The 21,478-nt window shown below is 26.4% G+C and overlaps 1 protein-coding gene across 2 annotated transcripts in view; it reads left to right on the top strand.

Annotated features, from left to right (window-relative positions):
* Positions 1 to 21,478, top strand: part of LOC147801912 (serine/threonine-protein kinase mig-15-like) — a 90,779-nt gene that overhangs the window by 46,047 nt on the left and 23,254 nt on the right. Inside the window, exons 12-16 of one of the 2 annotated variants that reach the window (XM_087155088.1) lie at positions 3,193 to 3,327; positions 5,248 to 5,430; positions 11,871 to 11,936; positions 12,348 to 12,449; positions 17,209 to 17,299. The gene's annotated coding sequence lies outside the window, so the exon portion shown is untranslated. Of the gene's footprint in view, positions 1 to 3,192; positions 3,328 to 5,247; positions 5,431 to 11,870; positions 11,946 to 12,347; positions 12,450 to 17,208; positions 17,300 to 21,478 lie in introns of both variants that reach the window. The other variant, XM_087155089.1, reaches the window with a different exon arrangement.

Genomic DNA, 21,478 nt, shown 5'->3' with positions numbered 1-21,478 from the left:
TTTTTTATCATTTTATGAATTTGGATTTAATATAAAAATTGAATATTAAGCGATTCTTCCTTTTCTTTGGGAATTAAGGAATGCTAATATATAGGGAAATAAGTGGAATTAAAAATAAATTTTTAATTTTGCAGAATTTTTATGAATGTTTTTGTCATGATTAGCATTTTCTCGGTTTCTGTAAATATATAAAATATTGACAATGAAACTGCAAAATACATCTAATTGAAATGATTCATTCAGTTAAGTTGGGAGTTATTGCTTTGAGTTTAATTCTCTTATAATTGAGACTGTTCATTCATAAATCTTTTATCTTCATAATTTCTTATATTCATAATTGATTGCTCAATTTGTATATAGTTTATAAGTTACTCCAATTTTCTTAAGTATTTTTAATTGACGAAAAATTGCATCATATTATAACTTCCAAATTCTTATTTTTTTATGTATATATATTTTGCTTTAATTGTAAATGGCACTATTTTATATTTGATTGATAATTCATATTCACTTATTTTCAAGATAGGATAAAAGTATAAAGCAAATAATTCAAAAATAATTTTACAACTATGTCACACAAAAATGCCTAATGTAAAAAGTTATATAGATTGTGCATGTTTTACAAGGAAATGCCCCAAGGGTAAAATATTACCCTTTAAGGTTTCAGTTCATTTACCTTTAAATTAAGAAAAACTTCGTAACTCGCCTGCAGTTGTGGTGCAACATTTAGACTTTCCATTTTCTGTTGAGAGGTTCGGGTTTCAATAGAATATTTATTATCTTTAACTTTCTTTTCTAAAAATGAACTATTCAACATGTTTTATTCAATTTATAAATTATTTTAAAAACAAAAAATATCAGTAACTACTATTTAATTTTATCTTATTAAAATATATGGATTAATTAAAAAATGTGTAATATAAGTTAAAATTTTGTTGTTATTTTTTTTAAATTACAAAATTAAGTTGAGAAATTTTGTAATTTAAAATTTGCATTAAAATGTTATAATTAGTTAAAAATTAATTCAAATATTTTGATTAAAAAATAAGAAAAATAAAACATTTATAAATTTTTGTCGTAAAATTTTAATTTTTTAAAAGAATTTATTTTGATTAAAAAAATTATAATTTATAAATTGAATAAAACTTATTAAATGGTTATTAACCTTTTTAGATAAAGAAATTTGAATTGAACTCCTGACCTCACAGGTAGAAGGTGAACAGCCTAACTGTTACACCACAAAAGAAAAAAAAAATTAAACTAAACCAATATTAGCTTAGTTTTAAAATAAACTGAAATACGCATTTGAAAATAATGAAGTTATATTTCTTGAAACTAATAAGAAATCAATTATTAATGATTAAATAAAAAAAATAAAAAAACTTATCTTAAGAAAAAGTTTTCAACAATTTTTCAAAATTGCCTCATGCAATACACACCATCTCCCTTCCCACAAATTGTGATGTCATTTTCGACCAATAACGTGTCTTGGCTATTCTTAAATATTATCACATGTTTAATTTGTGCCCTATCTTAACCACATGTTCCACCCTTGTTAGATACAAACTTGTTTGCAAGCAATCGCTTGTGAGAACTAAACAACAATATTTGGGCATAAGCTTACTTTTCTGGGTTTCACCAAAAATCCCAATTAAAATTGCAAGCATTCTCTAAAATGTTTAATCCTCTTTGAATAGAATTAAATTAATTTTGTTCAGTATATTATGAACTGATAACATATCGATAAGACTGCTTTAAAACTATACTACGCTTTTTAGTTTGTCTCAGAAAGATATTTTTGAAATTCAAGAATGGTATTTATTATAAGGATATTTTTTGTGCTGTCTAATTTAAATATTTTTAGATTTTGTCTGTTTTATTTTCTAAGTATTCCTTTTGTGCATGTGGATAAACAATTCAATACTGCTGTTTGCATTACTTTGTTGTTTTTGAAAATTTTTATTTTATACTGTAAGTAAACTTATTTAATTCTTGTACATTTCCATTATTTCACAATGATTTGTTTATAATAAATATTTCTATCAGGTGGAATATTTTTCTAACTTGTATCTAAAATTTAGCAAGAGTTAACTTAGAAGTTGGAATTGCTAACATGTGTTTCGAAGACTTTTATTTATCTTTCAGGTTTTGAAGTGGTTATTAATTTGTTATTTCTTAATTTAAAAGTTCATGTATTTTTCTTAATATGGTCATATATTTTTCTTAATATGGTTATTAAAAAATCATATAGTATTTTGATGAATATAGAACCATAGTTTTTGATATATATAATTTTCACAAGATTCTTAAAATAAGATCCTTAATGCATTGACCTCTAATAATGTTTTAAGATTTGCTATTCCTTTTCTCTTCACTAAGAATAAATATATATATATATATATATATATATATATATATATATATATATATATATATATATATATATAATATATATATATATATATATATAGATATATATATATATAGATATATAGATATATATATATATATATATATATAGATATATATATATATATATAGATATATATATATATATATATATATAGATAGATAGATATATATATATTTACCAGCAAGCTGTAAAGTTTCTCATTTATCAAAAGTTTCTTATTTTCTATGTTTGCAGTAAATTTTAGTTGAATTTTAAATAACTGGTAGATTCTTAAACTGTTATTCAAGGAAACATTTAAAATATATTTTAAAATTACTCTTAAATACTTTTTAGAGAGGGGTTTAAACACTGCTAACAGAGAGCTTGATGACATTTTTTAATTCTGTTAGATTTGTTTAAATATTGTAAATAGTATAACTATCAAAAATACATGTTACAAATTAAAAATTTTATGCAAGTTTCAATTAGAGTACACAATTGTCTACAGTTATGTTAAATCATCTTTAATGCAAAGTACAATGCAGAAAACATTGCAGAAACAAACGTTACAAATAGTGTGGAATCTGCTCTTTTTATTTTTTTAAATTCAGTTATATTTTTTTTCAAAATTTTTTTTATGCCTATTTGTAATGTTTTTCTGTAATGTGCTTTTTACCAAATATGATGCTTCATCATAGTTTTGATGCTTATGTATTATTTTCATTGTTTTAATTTGTTTTGATTTTTTGAATCTCTTTTATACTTATCAATCTTTATATCATAATATTAATTACTTGTAGGACTCATCTTCACAGTGCTGCTTCTTGCAATAATTCACATATAATTAAATTGTTTTGCTGGAAAAAGATGATCAACTTGAGATTAATCAGGAAAGAGTCTGGGAGAGGATGAAGAATACTCTGAATACCTCTACAGTAAGTTCTAAATAATATAAAACTTGTAAATTACTTTATTACATATACAGATAACCCAAGTGTTGTGCAAACTTGGGTGACCTCCTTATTACAAGGTTCCCACACTCCTTAAAAACTGCTTAATTTTTATTTTGGAAAATAAGGGCTATTAAAAGTACTTAATTTTGGTACAAGGTTTTTAAAAATATTTAATTTTTCAGCATCACTATAGTTGATGGGAACAATTTTTTCAGTTCAATTTTTTAAAACAAAAAGTTGATCTTTTATCACCTAGAATTAGACTATGGTAGAGCATTTAAGAGAGGCAAGAAAGGGTGTGTCTGAGGGGGCTACAGGCAAGGGGGGTAAGCATATTTCATTCATATACTGGTTCTTTCATTAATATATTCTGCATTTTGTCTAAAATCTATCCCAAACCTTTTGTTATAAATGTTGATTAGAATAAAATTCTAACTTAGATTTTAATAATCATTTTATTCAGTTAACATTGCAACTTAAAATGTTTCTTCTTCTTCTTTTAAAATTTCTATTTAACTTTTGGTAGTAAAATTAGTTCATGTTTTTCATCAGATTGTTTAGTAATTCCTACTAACAGTTTTGGCTGGAAATAATTTTATGTAATCCTCATTATAAAAGTTGAGGTTCCATAAACGTTATATGATAAGGTGATATTGCAGGATAAGAAAATGCCACTAATAATAAAGAATACTGTTTTGTTTTAAACTGTTAATTTACAATAAAAATAAAATATCAAATCATAATGATAGTAGAGAGTAATATTAAGAATGATAGAGGATAATAAAAAAATATAACAAGTGAATGTCTATAAATGATTAAAAATTAAATAATTTACCAGTATTTATTAATTAAGTAACCTTATAAATTTTCTGTCTAAGGAATGTGTTGATACCCTTAAAAAATGGTTTTAGAGCCTTTTATTAATAAGTTTCACTGAAAAATATTGGTTTGAAAATTATAAATCTTCTGAACATAATTGTGTTTTTATTCTATAAAAATTTCATAACAATATTTATTTCAATAAATTTAAAAAAAAAAGTTAAGCCAAATGTTAAAAAGTGAATGATTTAAGGTGCTTAAATATCAGCATTGTCTGTTTTTACTTGAAATAGGACTTAATTTGACATGACATGTTAAGAAAACTACTATCACGCATAACTCTAATTATACTTTTTAGTATTAATTCTTTTACTATTCATTTGAAACATTTTATTAATGGAAAAGAAAGAATTTTTTCGGCATAACTGAATATTTAGCGAGATTGGTCCACAACTAAATATGTGATGCATGTCTAGCATAGTTGCCAACTTTTACGATTAAATCGCGTTTGTTCTGATTTTTTATCTTTGTTTTGAAACTACGGTTTTAGGCCAAAATGTTCTGATTTTTCGACATTCTAGTGCTTTTTCACTCCTTATACCTTATTTTCTTTCAACCCAGGGCAGGTCTAAAAACGAGAAGCAGGGCATGTGATTTTTCCGCAAATATCACGGAATTCTGTTAGACCATTGGTTTGCACGCTTCGCGAATCAAAGCTTTATAATCCTACGAGATTTTGAAACTATTGCTAAATCACATTGACGAACATAACATAATTTCACGCAAAAAATTTTTTTTATAGTTTATTATTTTTCTTATTTAATTGTAGATGAAAAATTTTTTATACCATATTAATCTATTTTTTTCAAGAAAAATAAGATAGAGATCAAATTATTAAAGTAAAAATTTTGATATCAATATTTTTAAATAGTTCTATTTAAGCAATTTTCATAGAATCTTAAGAACAATTACAATTTACTAATGTTCTAAATTCAGAAAAAACATTCTGAAAATACTTATTTTGATATTCTCTGTAAGTTTTTATGATTCTGTTACAAATTAATGTTGTACCTAAATTTTCAGGCATGAGTTTGAATCATTCAAAAGCAATGAAAATGAATTATTATCTGCATCTTCAGAGGTAGTTGGTGTGATAGTGACTAGCAAGAGGCAAATTCGATTGCAAAGATGATGCTGGAAATCAGTATGACTTTATATCCCGTTACTTTGCACCGTGGTTGGTAGTAACTGAGGACCCAGTTACTGGTATTTATCCTATCTTAATTATTTGACGTTAAATTTACAATTATGCAAAATGAAATAAAAAGTTGAGATTTTGAAATTTCTGCTTTTTTGATGATATATAGCCAGGCCTCAGTTGATCTATTTTTCTTTTAAAATAAATAATCTCAAGAAACAGAAGCTAGAAAATATATTTCATAATGAAAAACAAAAAACTTTATTACCTTATAATATGAAATATGAAAAGTTGAAATTATTTTAGTACTCTTGTTACCAGCCTTTAGATAAATCAGATAAACTCCCATATCTATCTGTTTTGTCTCTTGTCGACCGTAAATTTTTTTTGTCTTTCACTTTTATTTATGAATTTCTTTTTTAGACACTTAGCATTTATTCCTTTAAAAAAAAATTTTGGTTTCCTCATTTAGTCTGGTGGGTCTTGAGAATGGGTGGCTATGTTTTGAGTGCTCAAAACATGTCACTTTTAATACTTTAACAATTTTTAATTGTGTTATGAGTTAGTCACAACACACTGAATTAAATGTTTGAGAAAGTAAGAGAGTAGATGAGAGGCCGACATATAAGGTTGGTTTTTTCTGTAATAGTGTAAATTATTCAATTTTTCGCTAATTTTGGCTGCTGAGGGCCATTGTTTTCATTTCCGGTCATTGTTATTTTTAGTTGTATAACATATATTATTGCTTCTATTACTACTTGGATTTATTATAAAATGAGTAGTCACAGAAGCTATTAAAGTTTTTTCATTTCCTTTTTTATGTCTTTTGTTTGTTTGTTCCGTTTTTGTATGAGTATGCAATGCTGTTTAAGCTTAACCCAGTGTAGTTGATTTTTCCAAATTCCTTTTTGGAAATAATACAACTGTAAATGTTAAAAATATGCAGATGACAAGTATTGGTTGCATTTACTGTATTTTGTATTTACTATCTGTATAATGATTTGCAACCACGAACCAACAAAGGGGAAGCTTTTGTTAAATGTTGGTTATCATAAAGATGGAAGCATAGAAATTTTATCTAGAGAAACATATTATGGGTAATGGAAATGGGTAATTTTTAGAGCAGTTTGGATGCTGAAGGATTAAAAAGAATTCTTTTTGAAGTCAAGGATCTGAGGTCTGGTTATTTAAAGATAATAATTTTTAATATTTTATTTATTTGCTTGATCTTTTTATAAGAGAATTTATCTTTTTGTCATAAATTTAAGAGTCCTATTTTTTTCCTGAAAAGTTTTTTTAACCCTTGTTGAACAGCCTACTCAATTTTGGGTTTAGGACTACTAATGTTCAACTCCGTAGCCTTGTAATTTTGAACCCAACCCAGAAGACAAGGGAACTCCTGGATCAAATATTGGGAAAGATTTGGTTTTCTGGAGGACTTTGATGGAGCTAACCCATATTTGCGTTACATGGAGAATAAAACCTCCCACGTTTAGCCTGACGGCAAGGAGACTATATCCCATGATTCATCTGCCACTCAGTATATTTCGCGTCAGCATTGTGGTCGGTGCAAGCCGAATGCGGAATTTGAATCGACCAGCCATTGCCAGGATTCGATCCTGGTGTACCTCATTGGAAGGTGAACTCTCTATACCCTGAGCCATCACAGCTTGCTTAAAAAATTTTGAGATATTTTTTGTGAAATATGAATACATACTTCTATTTTGCATCTTTGGTATGTTTTATTACTAAAGAATTAAGATGATGTTGCTAGAAAAATAATATTGACTGAAAGGCAAATAATAATTAGTTTTCTTTTAAAAAAGATGCATGATTTTAGTTTCGTTAATTCTTTTTTTTTTTTGACCCTGAAGTTTTACTTTCTTTTAGAATAATAATCATTTTTACTTTTATTCACTTTATCCATTGTTCTAGAGTTGACTCCCGTTCCAACTTGTTCTGATTGATACTTTATTGCAATCATGGTTGGAAATTAAGGAAATATAATCACTGGTACAATGAACAAGTAACTAAAATCAGGGATGAGATTCTTCCGCGGATTTGCGGATTTCCGCTTTTTTTTTGATTTTTCCATTTTTCTCGCTAATTTCCGTGGAAATTTTTTTGAACAAGTTAAAATATTTTATGAGGAATTTAATTTTCTGCGGAGCGAAAGCATTGAAGTCCTCATTCCTCCCTCTGAAGTTTCTCAAAAAATCATTTCCTTGGGATAAAACTGGTTGACCTTTATACAGAGATGAGATTTTTTCGCTTTTGCCTTTCGAATTTCAGCCTTTTTATCAAAAACTCGGATTCTCTTAAAAGTTTCATTCTTTTCTCTCTATTCTAAAAAAAAGTTTTTGCAGTTAATTTTGTCCCCTGAAAAACTTTTTAACTACGTGATGAAAATCTAAGATTAAGGAATCAATTCATTCAGAATCTTTCAGGGAAGACATTTAGGGCATTCAAATCTTTTACATAATTTTAAATTTTTATTTATTTTAGTTTTAAAGCACGATTTTGCAGTTAATAATGAAGAATAACCGCCGTTCACAACAGCCAATCACATGTCTGAAAACGGCAAGCTTAACAAAAGTGATTTACAAGTCTGAATTTTCTTTTTCAGAGATGCAACCAATCACAAAATAGTTAGAATTTCATTCTTCAGTTTTACAACATCTCAACTTATTTCGTATTGATATATTGATTAATCTGATTATTTGTTTTCTAAAACGTTAATTCGTAAGTTTAATCTGGTTTTAAATCTTAATTCGATTTGTTTATTTACAAGTAATGCCTAAAAAGAAAAGACCTAACATTACTAAAAAGTCGCAACTCAATGCGAAAGCTAATCGAAAGCGGGAAAAACGTAAACTTCATAGTATAGAAGAAAATAATGCTCTTTTGCTTATACAACCTAATGATGATTCAACTAACAAAAAAAAAGTTAAACTAACAAAGGTTGAGCTAAAAGAGAATGTGTGTAATTGCTACACAGTCGCAACAACATCGACTTTCATTTGCCCACATCAAACCAGACCTGTAAATACAGAAAATGTGGTTGGAATGCACACTGTACCAATTCGCTTTCGCAATGTTGACAATGATATGGACCAAAATCCTAATCCACCTATTTTAAAATCAAAACAACATGAGTTTGCTGGTGATTTATCGAAATTGTTACCTATCAAAGTGGCAAAACATAGTCTTGGCAAAATGTTTTCAAAATGCAGTTATTGTGGAGCTTTGAGATTTGCTTCTGCAAAAGGGCGCTCTGTTAATTCTTGCTGCCATAATGATAACATACATATACCTCCGCTGCATGAATATCCTTTATTTTTGAAAAACTTACTTCTTTCTGATGAGCAAGAAGCAAAATTATTTAGGCAAAATATCCGTGTATACAATTCATCATTTGCGTTTTGTGATTATCATTTTTTTTAAACAAGTTTCATATTAAGATTATATCTGCACATTGATGTTAATTTCTGACAATTTTGGCTCATTTAGAGAACAAATAGGACATAGAAGGAACTGTAGTCAACGAAAAAAAGTGACATTGATATTGACACACTGCTTATTCTGCATTTAAGAAAATTAATTCTTTTCGATGATAACAGTTAATATTCAGTTTAATATTGAAATATATGAAATCAAAGCATTCTTGGTTTTGCGAAGCAAACCAAGCAAGAATTGCGAAGCAATTCTCCGGGGTTTGGCGAGCGTCAGCGAGCAGGGGGCGGAGCCCTCTAGTTTTTTAAATAAATATTCCGCTTTTTTTTTCCGAAAATTTAATTGTTAAAATAAAATAATCATATTTATTTACGATTTTCAAAGATAAGCAAAAAATTCAAACTACATCCTAGCTGCTAACCCTTCCGTATTTTTACTTATTTTAGCTATTTTCTCTTCACAGAAAATAAGATTTTCCGTATTTTTATTCATCCGCCGGATAGCTCGTATTTTTGCAATTCAGACGCCATGACCCTGTTGTCTGGCGTGAAAGCAAACGAGAAAAAAATGAATAAATAAAATAATAGAGGTGGATTTGGGGTGAAAATATTTATTTGCTCATTCACTTAATCTTGTGAATTTTTATTTATTATGTCGAAACAAAAACAATACAAACAAGCCTTTTAAAAATCCCAAGTCCAGTCTCTCGCGATTTTAATATCAATCATCGATTTCGTATTTACCTGATTTAAAAGTTGTGCTATGCGATTCTTATTTACGCTATTCAAACATCGCACATTATGATTCTTAGTTACGAAATTTAAAAATCCAGTATCGTTTAATGCATTTATGCATTTTTAAAATCGCTATTTTATTGTCAAACATCGATTTTCGTATTTGCCTGATTTAAAAGTTGAACGTTGCGAGTCTTATTCAGGCGATTTAAATATCGTACATTGCGATTCTTATTTACGAAATTTAAAAATCCAATATAGCGATTTGTATTTACGCGCTTTTAAAACCCTATATAGTGATTCGTATTCACGATTTTCGTATTTGCCTGATTTAAAAGTTGAACGTTGCGAGTCTTATTCAGGCGATTTAAATATTGTACATTGCGATTCTTATTTACGAGATTTAAAAATCCAATATAGCGATTTGTATTTACACGCTTTTAAAACCCTATGTAGCAATTCGTATTCACACGAGCTTAAAATCCTATGTCGTGACTCGTTTTTGCGGTTGTAATATCAAACATCGATTTTCCTATTTATACGAAATCCAATCCAATAAAGTAATTTGTATGTATGCTTTTTAAAATCTTATGTAGCGATTGGTATTCATGCAAGCTTAAAATTCTATGTCGTGATACGTTTTTGCTGTTGTAAAATCAAACATCGATTTTCGTACTTAAACGTGCTTTAAAATTTAGACATTGTGATTTGTATTTGTGCGGTTTGAAAATTATGCATCGTGATTCGTGTTTACGTGCTCTAAAAATTATGCATCATGATTTGTATTTCTGCATGCTTTAAAATTCTATATAGAGTTTCATATTCACGTGATTTAAAAGCCTCATATCGGGATTCATATTGTCTCAATTTAAAAATAAGGCATGTGATTAATATTTATATATTCATACAATTTTTAAATCAATCATCAGGATTTATAATCACATGGGTTTACAAGTTTAAAGATCTCACTCTTTTTGTCAAATTTTTGTGTGTATATATATATATATATATATATATATATATTTATTCATTCTTAGATTTCCTCTTTTTTACTTTCTGACTACTCTCATCCCTGCATAAAATAAATGTTTCAAAATGTGAAATGTAAGATTATTTCTCTCTCTCTCGTTTTTATGGTATTTTTCTTATTAAAGTAATTTTAAGTGAATAATTGTAAGAGAGTTGCATTTTTTGCTTACTATGAATTAATTCAAATAAAGTAAGACCTCTAATGTCTGAAGTAAGTTTGTTACATCCGACAGAGGGATGCCTGCAAATGGCGTAGTGTGGGTATCTCAATCTTGATTGGTTGTTGATTCTTTCACCATATATTTACTCAGAGACTTAACAGCAGAGACAGGTCCGAAGCCATGTGGAACATAAACTAATTATTGATAAAAGTTGCCAGGTACAAAAAAACAAAAATATATCATGGTTACAATAAAACACATAACCATATTATAAATCTAATAAGTTACGTAAAAGAAGTGGGCGAAAAAGAATTATATTTCAGCTGATTCGATGTACGCTCTGTATTTAATTAACTTATCGTTAATTAACATTCTAACTTATGTAGAGAAACTTGACTCAACTTTAATACGCCATTTTGCTGATAAAGATTAGTTGACATCATGGTTACATGTGTGGGTATGGGAGATCTTCTTGCAGTGCAAGTACCCAATTGAAATAATCATATTATCGAGGGAGCATTCTTTGACTAATTTTTTTTGACTTTGACCCAGTATTATGAGTATTATGAGCATTAAATTCTCAGAGCCCTATTTTTCACCAAAACTCAGTATTTCAGGTTTGGAATTTCCCTCAAGATCTTTTTTTTAAGTTACAATACCTTTTTCAAAATATTTTCAAAAGTAAAGTTTGTATATTTATTGTAGCAATATCTAATTTTGAATTCTTAGCTGATGTCATTGATTCAAAGTTCATTTCATTTATTTATAATGTTCATACAACTTCTTAATTATAATGAAATACAATTTATTAAATATATCTTTTTTGAGTATTTAACAATTCTTATTTTTAATATCACCGAATAATAAAACATCTATTTTTAATTCCAATAAAAGGGCATTGGAATTTAAATAGGAAAAGAAATAAATATGCATGGAAAAAAAAAAACACTTCAAAATCAATTTGATTAACAGAGATATTCAAATCGAAGAATTTTTTGTGATAATCTACTGTAATTGAAATAATTATAGTCAGGGAAAATGTGACTTTTTTCCAGTTTGCATATTAAATGTAACTTCAATTATCAGTATTTGTGTCTTCAAAAAACATTGACTATATTTGCATTTTTATAGGCTCAGGCTGACAAAAGTCATTGTTGTTGGAGATGTTGCTGTTGGGAAAACTTGTCTTGTCCGGCGGTAATTAAAGTCATGCTTTTTTTTTTATATATGTTTTTTTTTTTTATGTTGCTGTTATAAATGCAGAGTATCAGAAAATGATCTTATTAATGATCCTTTTTAGAGTAATGCATTGAAGGCAGAAAAAAAATTATTTTTAATGTACCTATTGCTTATTAGTTTTAATATATCCCTGTTTTTTTCCCCCTTTTTTTGTCAAAAGTTTTGCTTTTATACATCTGTTTTTCTTTTTTTTTTGTTTCTGTTATAAATGTGAAGTGTCAGAAGTTTTTAACCTATCTATGTTCCTATTTAGAGACAATTCTAAAAATACTTCTATAGCATAAAATAATTTTTTTCGATTGTTCAATTGCTTATTAGTGTGTTCACTATAACTCATGATTTATTCATTATTTTTTTATTCATTTTAAGGTTTTGTCTACAAGCGTTTGATACAAACTACAAGTCAACTATTAGGGTAGATTTTGAAGCAGAAAAATTTTATATATTATGAGTTCCTTACATATTGCAACTGTGAGTTTATTATCTTAAATAATTTTTAATCTTTTTATTGTTTAACCTTTAATTATTCAGCTGTTTATCTTTTAGATAATAATTATTAGTAGTAAGTGTTTGCACTAAGCTCACTATATTGTATAATCAGGAGTGATCAATTTTGTTTAATTCATATCTAAATTTAAAATAACCATAGAACTAATGCTCAGAAATAATGGCGATAATTGAGTGATTTCAATGAAACAGCTTAACCCATTTGTTCTCTCTTCCTCAGTTTGAAATCAAGCTGAAAGTGTCATCTTTACAAAGATGATGCTTTTTTTTAGCAGCTGTGATTTCCCTTTCCAAACTATAAAGGAGCAGTCCCTGTAGTTACTTTCGGTTTCAGAATGCAAATCGCTAGTGTTAGAGGTTTAAAATAGGCAATGGGGCCACATTTGTTCATCACACTTTCAGTTGCTAGTTTATGAGTTAGGATGTTAACCTTTGTTAATGTTTTTCATCTTTTGTATTTAATTTTTAAGGACTTGAAGAAAAATTAAATTAATTTAAAAACCTTATACTTTTTAGTAAAATTTATTATTAAAAAAATTATGCCAGAAAAACAGTCTTTTATATATATTAATTGTTTTGAATTATTGCTAATGCTACATTTGTTCCTTGCACTTTCAGTTACTAGTTTATGTATTAGAAGGTTTGTGTGCTTTGGTACTAGTTTAGATAACAGAACATAGATAGTAATGTTATTTTGGTTTAGGATTAAACTAAAGATTCATCATTTAGTTGTTTTTTTTAGTTACTTATTATTATATACATAAATTTTTACCATATTTCTTTATTTTATACTTTGAAGTATTTTTATTTCTAAATTACAAAAATAATGAGATTTTTTCTCTTAGATAATTGGAAAGTTTTGTTTATTTGTAACATCATAAAAGTATAAGTTGAAACTAATATAAATAAGAAACACACATTATTTTTTACATTATTGAGTGTGTATGAATAAAAATGGTTTGGAAACTTTAAATAGCAATATCTCAAAACATTTTCATCCAAGAGTAAAACTTTTCTAAAATACTTTCAAACACAGTTGAATAACTTTTGATCTATTCTTTTTTCCTAAGAACTCAAATAGGTAAACCTTATGAATGCAAGCTAGTGCAGACCATGTTTTTTGCTATAAAATCATATCATGCTTTGTTTTATTATATATTCCTTTTTTTTTAAATTACTGATTAGGAAAATCTGGAAAATAATATTTCGATCGTTCAGTCTGGAATGCTATTGAAAATTTGAGTTTCTTGGTGCATTACCTGTACTTTTCACCCAATTTATCATATCTCTCAAGTTACATTTTTTTTAAAAACAATTGTAAAATTTGTTTACTCGAAAATAATTCCATGTAAAAAATATTTATAGTTATTTATAATCATTTATTATATAATAATCATCAACCTTTTTAATTGTAAGGTGTACAAAATTTTATGTAATTATATTAGTATTAACCCGTTTTCAAACATCACTGTGCTTACCCTGGTCTCCAAAATGAGTCTAATAGAAAAATCCATTACATTCAAGTCTAGTGAATAAGGTGAGCTTTCATTGATGCCTTTAGCACTGTGTACTGAGCAGATTCCTGTTGGAAGACCGATTTTTAGATTCCAAAGAACTTGTGTAACCAAGCAAAATATTTATAAACATCTATAGATATATTTGGTTTTAAACTTTGTTTAAGATATTTCTTCTTGTTCCTCTGTAAATGAATGAAAAATATAGGTGAATGAAATATAGAAAAATGTGTTTTATTTTAGCTTTGCTAACTTTTTTTACCTCTTTGCTATTTAATTTTCAAGGATTAGCTGTGGAGGAAAGCAATTAATTTAAAAATTTTATACTACTTCTTAGTAAGATTTATTATTAAAAAAATTAGGCCAAAAACAATCTTATATATATATATATATATATATATATATATATATATGTAAAATGATGCAGTCGGACCGAGCAGGAAAACAGACACAGGATTTTAATTAAATCAGAGTAACTTGTATTTGATCATTCTTAGTTGAGTGGGAGCGAAGAAGTGATGTTTACTCCATCAGCAAACAGTCTTTCTGGTAGGGAAAATCTTGCAAAAAATCCTAAAATGTCTCTATTTAGGGAAAAGAGGGAAATCTCAGAAATTACTATTGGTTAATAAACTTGCTCGAGTGATTCCCACGGCTTAAAAGGGAAAAAAGATCTTTATTTAAATTTATGCATAGTTGGGCCAAAAATAGATTTAGAAACATGATGTAGCTTTTAAAAGTGTGAGAAAGTATTTCGATTTGAATAATTAATTAGTAATAAAGTAGGAGTTGTTTTATAGCAAAGAAACTAACATAAAAAGATTAATAAAAGCTTTTTATGTTACATATATATATATATATATATATATATATATATATATATATGTAATAACAAGGCTACATCCTTGTTATCATTGTTGTATTCAGCTTGAATGATTCAGTTGTAAGCCATAATACGTTCTAAAAAGGTTTATTTAAAGGTAGGGTGGTGGTTATAACAGTTCACATCCACACTCCACAAGGGAGGGGGTGTGGACAAAACTCCGAATGGTTCCGGCAGATCTTTTATGGAACACGTTAATCAGCAAGAGACATGCGAAAACCATTGCTTTCTCATTAAATACTTACAGATTTGGAGGTGAAAAGGCTCAGTCAGTGCATAGTTTGTAACTATACGCATTATCGGCAATCATTTAATGCTTCCTAATATGGAAGTGAATGAGGGACAAGATTCTAAAAATAACTACTCCTTTGTAATATAAATCTAATTATAATTCAATGTTTTCATCCTTGAAGTCCCATAATAGAATTTCTACACCTATTCTTTACCAAAGACATTTTATGAAAACGAAAGAGTTTTAATGGTTTTATTAATACAAAAGTATTTATAATTTTTGTATTACATATATATATATATATACACACACATATACAGTATACTCTCTATATTGCAAACTTTGTTATCTCTAAAACCCTTTTATGTCAAAAAAATACTTTTTCCCTTAGTATTGCATATCCACCTAGTATTAATATGAATTCCTATGTCGAATAATTTTCGAAGTAAAAGACTTTTTTCCTTGGAAAAATCATCACATGCCACCACTCAACATTACTGTGTCTCACGAGAAAATGCTGGCCACTTATTAAAACGTTTTATGAAATGCTCCGAGAACAATTTCAAAAACAATGTTGACAGGCCACGATGGTAGAGTTTTTTTTAAGCCGTTAAAAATTAGCCGTTGTATTGATTGTTAGGAAAAGAATAAATTTTTTATATATGCTTTTTAAAAAATGTAATAAAAACTAAATAATTAGTCTAATTTAATGAAAATTGGATTAAGAATGTTAAAAAAAAAATTTAATTTAGGAAATTAGAGAAATCTTTAAATGCTAGGAAATATGTAATGCCTATATAGGCATCACAACTTCTGAAACATTATTTTTCAGTTCTATAATCATGGAACGATTTTATATAATTAACTGCAGTAATACTAATAATAATGGCTCACGTTTAAAAAAAAAATTAATTCTAGTAAATTAATCTCAAAATTTTAGTGATAAATAGTATTTATTATAGGATTTCTGTATTACGATATAAAAATATTGTTTTCTTTATGTTGATTTAGTTCTTTTAGGTAATTTATTTATATTGCTTTTGAATAATTTGAATGGATGCATAGCAGCATTTTCAAACATTAAGAAACATTGACAGAATTTAATTATGTATTTATTTTGTCTTAGTTACTCTGCCACTTGGTTTAAGGTTATGTATGTGCATGCTTAACTTTTAAAATCACATTATTTAAGAGGTTTTTTTCGGAGCTCTTTTGCCAAAGAAAATAAATAAAATCACAGTTTAAGTGCCTTACACTGGAGGCAAAGCTATAATTCTATATTTTCCGTCTCCATCCATGTTTGGTTGTCCCGTAGCCACAAGGTGACTAATTCGCAAAACTGTCTGGAGTCAGCAGTCTGCTATGAATGTTTAGTTATTTAGGGTTAATAAGTATGTAATTGTTATGAATATTTTATACTGTTCTAAAAATTAATTTATTTCACTTGTTTCTTAAAATTTTTCATCATTTTAGATATGAACCTGGTAATGTTTGCCATATTTTGACTACATATATTATTAAAAGTTAACTTTCAATTTCTGAAAAAGTGTCCACATAATTTATAAAGTGGCTATAAAAATAACATTTACAAAAAAAACCTTTATATTATGCGACAATGAGCTTTTATAAAACAGCTTTAAGATCTCAAATGCAAAAGCAAAGCAAAAAGTTACTCAAGTAGCACTTTTAAGCTTAATGTACATTATATTTGGCTTTATTAAAAAATTAATCAATAACAATAACAGCAATTCAATCAATACAATAACAATCAATAACATTTTGGCTTTCTTAAAAATTAATCATTAATCAATAGCAATTTTGTTTCAATGATCCATTACACCACTAAAGAGTAAGAAGAACAATAAAAAGTTTCAGTTTTGTATCAGAATTAAAATTGTGTTACAATTTATATTTTACAGTTATAACCATTGTATAAAAATTATTTAAAAAACAAAACTTCTTTTATAAGCATTTTCAGGTTTTATGTTTTAATGTTTTACTTTTAAATAACGAAATGTCTCTTTTAGCTATGAAATTTGATTTAGGTTAAAATTTGATATTTAGGATTTCTTAATACCTGATATTTTTTTCCAGGCGAATTCTGCTTCTAAATTGACAGAAAATGAGGCTGTTAAAGTAGCAAACACAATTAATGCTGAATATTGGCCAGTATCTTCAAAAACAGGTTTGTAATCTACAGTTTTTTTTGTTTGTTTTTTTGCATTTCTTTTATTTTAATGTAATTCGTAACTTTTTTTTGCTTATTTAGTTTATGAATACTATTCTATTTATTTTTATTCTAACTTTATTGTAATTTTCAGCATTTTTAAGTGATGTTAAAAACAAAACAAACTTAAAAAATTGAAAACAATCTAATATATATATACAGTAAAACTTGTGTAAGTTGACCACTTGTGGTGCATTGTTTTAGTGGTCAACTTATAGAGGGGGTGGGTCATTGTTTACTTTTTCGTTTCCTATACCATGTTGCTATATATTTAATTTTTTTTTATACTTGATTCAGAAAATATGCAAATGAATATCTTAAGAAATGTGTTTAAACCTAAATGAACTTCAATTTGATACATATAATTCTAATATTTAACTAATTTTTTAAAAATTTTTTTTCGTTAGTTATGCATGTAAAGTCTTTAATAAATATAATTTTTTAAAATATCAGAACACAAAAACATGTAATTTGAAAACTTTAACAAAATAAAATTATTTGAACACTTTAAAATTTATTTACTACACTTAAAGATCAAAGACCATAAATAAAGGATCAAAGCATATTTCAGAGCATTCATTTACTCAAATGCTCACTTCACAAAGTGAATATTTTTAATAGTAATGAAAATTAAATCTATGAACATAGATGAATTTACCATTGTGTAATTATCATTTAATTTTCTTAAAAATGGAATATGAATAAAAAGGCAGTGTTTTTAAGGGATGGTGGCTATTTTTACAGAAAGGGAAGAGAGGGTGTATTTATAGGGATCAAAGGTTATAAAGGGCTTCTAAAATCGCTTAAGGAAAACTCAACATACACATATTTACATACTGATATAAATATATATCACATAACACCACCTAAAAAGTACATCCACCACCCTCCAAAATATTCCCTGTCCCTCTATAAACAAACATTGAAGAAAAACTTATCTTTAAAAACTCATTCAATTTTTAATATTGTCCATTACAATGTGTATTTTTATTACAAATCACAAAAGGGTTTAATTTAAAGACATATTTAATTAAAATTTAATGTTGTAAATTTAATTAAAAACTCAGAACAATATTAATAATCAATATTTCACATAAAACTGAAAATTAAATACAAGATCTTAATAAATTTAACTCAGTCAAATTTGTCAACCTCTTGTTTAATTGTCTAAATTATCTTGTATTTTAAAGATTTGTTTTCCTCATACTTGACAAAATAATTCACTAATATAAAAATTAAATTGTTTACTTTAATATTTTTTGAAAAAAGGATTTTTTTTTTAAAATTTCATTGAAATATCAACTGATTTTAAAATTAAATTAAAATCAGCATTTATTTAAAATAAAATCGTTACATATTTTTTTTTAACAAAAACTTAGAAAAGAAATTTCCAGTTTTAGTTTAGTCATTTAATATAAATATAAAAATTAAAATTAATTAATATAAATATTAAATTTATAGAATTAATAGAAATGAACACAGTTAAGGAATTTTAAACTCATCCCCTATGCATATAAATTTCTTCTATTTTATCCAGTTAATGCCATTGTCTTAGAAAAAAATTATTTTTTCTTGAAAAGCGCTCAATTTTCACGTAAATCACTTAACATAAAGTCTACTATGTGATACTGCACAATACCTTTTTACATTGCTTTTATTGTGACAATTTAGCTCCTCTGCTAGGTATTTATAGTTTTTTGAAATATTTTTCCTGGTATTGATATTCTTTAGTGTTCATTTTTTGAAATTAATAATGTTATGTTATTGCCAGAACTATAAGCAAGGCAAATGATGGTTATATATTTTAAAAATGACAAAAAGTTATAAAAGCCTTGATTTAGGGTACGACCCCAAGGCAGAGGTAAATACCCATTTATAAATACCATACTTACTGGGTATTTATCTGACCACATCTATACCCATGCAGTGTTTGGCTAAATTTGAATTGATAAAACTCTTAATAAATATAAAGTAATGACTATAAAATATGTAAACTTTTAATTGCTGCAATTTTTGTAGTCTTTATCAAATTTTCTTATTTATCTTCTTTCTCAGCGATGATACATATTATTTAAAAAACTATTTTAAGTTTGAATTTTTTTTTTGTTTATAAAAATAAATAATTATAATAAAGTTTGCATAAAACACTGAAAAGTTAAAAATTTTATAACTTATTATTTTGAACTTTTTTTTAAAAATTTTTCATGCAACAAATTTGTCCTAAAAATTTTTAAGCAGAGGAACTTTTTTTAGAGGAAAGCCTCAGAAAAAAAGTTTAGCTTTTAGGCACATTCAATCACCTAATTATTCTTTAGTTTAATGAGAACAATCACAAATTTATCTATAAAATGAAAAATATAGAAAATTAGAGCTAGGTTTATGCGTCATGTAAACTAAAATTGTAAAATAATGCTATTAGTTTTACCTATGCTATTTTCTCTTTGCTTAATCAGATGAAAGTATACTGCAAAATAAAAATCTGCAATACCTTTTTTGGTAGAATATAGATTTTAAAAATACTTGATTATTCTAAAATTCTCAATAATTCCCATTAAACTTTGTTCAGCAGTTTAAGCTTCTAAAAATGTTTTGAAGAACCTAATTTTATTATTGATTTTCTGAAAAAATGTATTTTCTCCTACAGAATTTAAAAGAATAAGTTTTATTTGGGTAACGAAATAGCAGGGTCTAATACTAATTCTTATTATCGGCATTGCAACAGATTTGTGTCTTAAACTATTTGTACAAATATTTTAAAAGCAAAATACGCAAATACAAAATTGAAAAAGTCATTATAATAATGTATTATATAGCTATTATAAAATTATAAAGTTTCTGAAAAACCTCAAAATTGAGACTTTTTGTCTTCTATATTTTTATATATTTCTTTTTATTCTTCTCAACAAAATCCTTCTTAAATTAAATCAATTTCTTATTTAATAACGCATCCTTTTAGTTAGTTTACTTTGACTTATATAGTGACTTATTCATATGAATTTTGTTTATTAATATGAATTTGAAACAAATGAGATTTTTTTAAAAAAAACTTCTTCTGACTCGTATCTATATATATTTGAAATATATTGTATTACAGAGTTCTCCCTATGAATAAAAAAGGGTTGGGCGCTTCCTCTCTGAAAAAAGCTTTTTGAGTTTTGAAAGGAACTCACATCAAAAACTGAAATTGGTAATATTATGTAATAAGTGAATTTTATCCCTGACAATTTTTAAATTACCTCATACTATCATAAATTGTCTCATACTATCTTATAAGTATATTTCAAAAGTAATTCTCTCTCATTATCAAAATCTGAGAAGAGATTGTTGTTAATAAAAATAATTAAAGGCATGCTAACAAACAAACTCTGTGCATATTTTTTTTCAATTAAAAGTAAACTAACAAAAAATGATTAATTGATAAACAGCTTGACAGCGTTTTTTAATAATTTTAACTAGAAATTATAAGAAAATAAACTTTAAAATGTGAATTTTTTGAAAAAAATTTATTTAGAAATTAGTTTTAAAATTACTTAAAAAAATTTATTAATATGCTCTTCCCCGACCTCCCCCTAAAAAGATACTTCTATTATAGAATGTTCACCAGTTGAGAATAGTCCAAACAAAGTAAATGTTTGTAAAAGTAATCTGAATTTAACCTATAAACACATAATTTTACCAGTGTGTAATTGTTATTTAAACAATGAATTAATTTTTTTGAAAATGGAATCTGAATAAAAAGACAATATTTTTAAAAGAGAGTGTCTTATTTTTATAAAAATGGCAAAGAGTACATTTATTGGGGTCAAAGGGCAAGCTGAAAGGGTTTGCCCTTCTTAAAAGGGTTAAGGAGAACACTGGTATTAAAATATACTGTTAATGAATTTCGTATAACAAAATAACTAAGTGTTGCATTTTTAGAATGTTTTTCAATGCCCTTGAAAAATTATAATTATTGGAGATAAGATTTTGTTTTTTCCGATCAATAATATAAAAAATGTTGTTTAGTGTGTCTTAAAGAGAATTTTCAAGCTCTTCCAACACTTATGTATCTTTGAATTATTAGTTATGTTCTATCATTAATATTGTTGAAAGTTTCATTGTTGTATTAATTTTAAAAGAAAAGTTTTGAATTACCTT

Source organism: Parasteatoda tepidariorum, chromosome 11 (assembly GCF_982258835.1).
Source record: "Parasteatoda tepidariorum strain Cologne lab strain chromosome 11, Ptep-v5.0, whole genome shotgun sequence".
In the NCBI taxonomy this organism is placed as follows: Eukaryota; Metazoa; Arthropoda; class Arachnida; order Araneae; family Theridiidae; genus Parasteatoda; species Parasteatoda tepidariorum.
The sequence above is the reverse complement of the archived record's forward strand: the minus strand, read 5'-3'. Positions and strand labels throughout refer to the sequence as shown.